Below are 3,282 nucleotides of genomic sequence, written 5' to 3'. Positions count from 1 at the left end.
ACACACACACACACACACACACACACACACACACACACACACACACAAACGAATAATACAGTCGAATTGAGATCCTTCTCTTTTTTGAAGTCGGTTAACAAACAAAATTAATTCCTCGGATCAAATTAGAGGGAAACGTTCACATACACAACATTTTGAATCGTAGGTTATGAGTAGGAATATGTTTTCAGTTTAGACAGATACAAGCTGGTACCCGCGACTTCCTCGCGTTGAATAAATACTTCGAGTAACCAATTGTACTGTACTAATTTTCATAGATTTATTTCCAGATTTCCAGAATCTTTCATACTTCACCGTAAGATTTATTTTTGTGATAAAAAGTAGCATAAGACAGGCTGTTTTTAGTATCCTAGGTATCAGACAAATATACAGAGTTATTTTCGCATTTATAATATTAATTTGGATTTTTTTCAGAGTCCATCTCCTTACATTACATGCCATGTCAAAAACCACCGATACTCGTTGTGACAGACAGACGGGCGCACAGGATAGGAAGTCATTAGTTACGCGGACGCTACCGGCTACTGTGACAATGATGCACTTTTTTTAACGAATAAGCATTAGCTGGTATGCCTTTTCCAGGTAAGTAAATTAGGACCGGATGTAAAGATTAAAGAATTATGGGTCAAACGCAGAAAAATGAACCAAAACGAAAAAATGTAACTCAACTGATAAATAAGGAAACTGATACATAAATCTGCGAACACATATGTCAAGATCACTAAACTAATATCTTTATCTGGCTTCTCATGTATTTAAATTTGAGTAAGTAAAATGTCATAACATATTTACCAAAATATTTATTTTTCTTTATAAGTTAGCGAATTTCCGCTCTAAAGAAATCACATTATTCATTACATCAACATATAATTACATAACAAAATTGCCAAACATTTAGCGAGGGAAATTTTACTTGGACATGAATCACCATTACCATCTTTCTACAGATAAAACCACTTACTGAGTTTATAGCCTTTTTGTTATTGAGTTTCACCTGCACAAAGATAGTGATTTTCTTATCATAGCTATAGAAAGACTTTTTGTAGAAATGTCACTTATGTGGTTTTACCTTTAAACAGACGTTATGTTGTATAATTTTACCTTAGAGGATAGAAAGAAATTTTACCCAAGAATAAATATTCCAGAAAAGAAAAAGCTTTTAGTTGTGTTTTCAAAACTATATTTTACAAAAAAGTTCTAAGTTAAGGGACATGTAAATTTTAAATAGGTAATTTTTTTCTGCGTTGACCCTTATATCATAATGGGGTTATGGCAAAATATTATTTACCTTACACATTTTACTTTCGATTGCAAACGTATGAATGCAGAAGGCGTAAAATATTTTCGTGTGTACTATAATTTTCAGATTACTTTACCTAATTTCGGTGACAATTCTTATTATTTGTATATTTGTAGAATATCGTCATGAATTTAAATTATTTAACATTTGATTGTAGTGTCTTAAAATGTCATTTAATATATCTGGACAATATACTAGAATGCTTAAATAACAAAAATTGCCACCGAAATTCGGTAAAGTAATCTGAAAATTACTATAATTTTCAGATTATTTTACCTAATTTCGGACAGTAAAAAAAAACACACGAAAATATTTTACGCCTAGTACACACGAAAAGTTATTAAGTTCTTCTTAACGGCCACGGACATTGCTGTCAAAGTAGCAACGTAGGTACTATTCAGCGTCAATATAGTCCCAAAATAAAAGAAGTGTCGACACGATAAAAAGAAGAAGTTATTAAGTTGTAATAAATATTGAATGTGCGACGATTTAAATCACGGTATGGTAATTTTATGGCAGTTTTCTATTTTATTTTTATAATTCACGGTACTAAAAACCGAAAGACATCCCTCTACGCCTCCACATTCAAAGTTCATAATATTATAAAAATTAATCAATTACCTAATTAACTTAACCTTTCACCCAGCGTTCATGATTCATTACACCACGATTTTTTACCAATACTAACAATAACAAATTAACTCTACGTGGTTTGGTTTTCATCGTGACCATCAAAAAGCGAGCCATGTTGCAGAGATTCTTCCTTTATAATTATCGTCCAAGAAATTAGTCCGAGGTCAATGTTAATTTGTTGCGTTGTATATTTATTTTTTGCCACCTACGCTCTCAAAACCCACCACTTTCTATAAGTCCTACGCTTCTCGTCGAAATATGGTTGTAATTTTAACGTTCCTTGAATAGACGTACTTACCAGAGTTTTCGCATTTCATATAATATTCAAATTTATTGTATTGAATCTGGGCCAATAATAGCAACGGTATTAATATCATTGGCCAAGACGAACATACGTAAATACGTCTCGTTACAACATGTGTCGATACGTATAAGAAGTTTTTATTGGTAAATAAGAATACTTCCTATAAAATATAAATCATATTGAAGTGCTGTGTTTTTTAGTTGCAGTAGAGCTCCTTGTGAAAGTATTCGTCCACGAAAGTCTACCTCACCAATTTCTGTTGCCAAGCAGTAATCCGGTTCCGGTTTTGAAGGGTAAGGGTGTTAATAAAATTACAGGCATATGGGTCTTTTCAACTTATGTCTCAGAGTGACGGGCGTAATGGCAGTGATCCTCAGATCTTTGAGATTTACAGCTCTGAATGGCACTGCAACTGTTATGGACAGGCGTATCACTCACCATCAGGCGCACGACTTGTTCGTCCCGTTACTTAGTATCATAAAAAAACAAAATGTGCATATACCAATAATACCAATGAAAAAGTGTATTGCTAATAGGTTAGAAATATGCTTTAAATACTTTATCGACATGTAGTTCGCAGGAAATGCTACATTTAGACTTAAGTTTAGACCGATGTTTATTGTTTGGCTTACAAAGTTGACCAAGCACGGCTAGATTGGCGTAAGCGAATGTGGCAATTACGTTATATGCAATCGCGCGCGTTATATATAAAGCGATTTAGCGGATAATACATCCTGAGAGATTGGAGCTGAATCCTAAGCTTTGGTAAGCTAAAAATGTTTAACGATACATTTGTTAATTATACTTTAGTTTTTATTTTACTGTGATACTGTGATTGTAAAATGTAAACTTTTAATGAAATAAATTATTATTATTATTATTATATTATTATTATTTTATTTTTTATTTTGTTATTTATTTAAGCATTCCGTAAGTATCAAGCTGCATTCTTTGACTGACATATTGGGTCGAGGTCTTTAATATAAAAATAGCAATCGAAATGTAGATGCTGTTGGCATACCTG

This window comes from Hyposmocoma kahamanoa, unplaced genomic scaffold (assembly GCF_003589595.1).
Source record: "Hyposmocoma kahamanoa isolate Upper Pololo Valley unplaced genomic scaffold, ASM358959v1 100021, whole genome shotgun sequence".
NCBI lineage: Eukaryota > Metazoa > Arthropoda > Insecta > Lepidoptera > Cosmopterigidae > Hyposmocoma > Hyposmocoma kahamanoa.
This window is presented reverse-complemented; position numbering follows the sequence as displayed.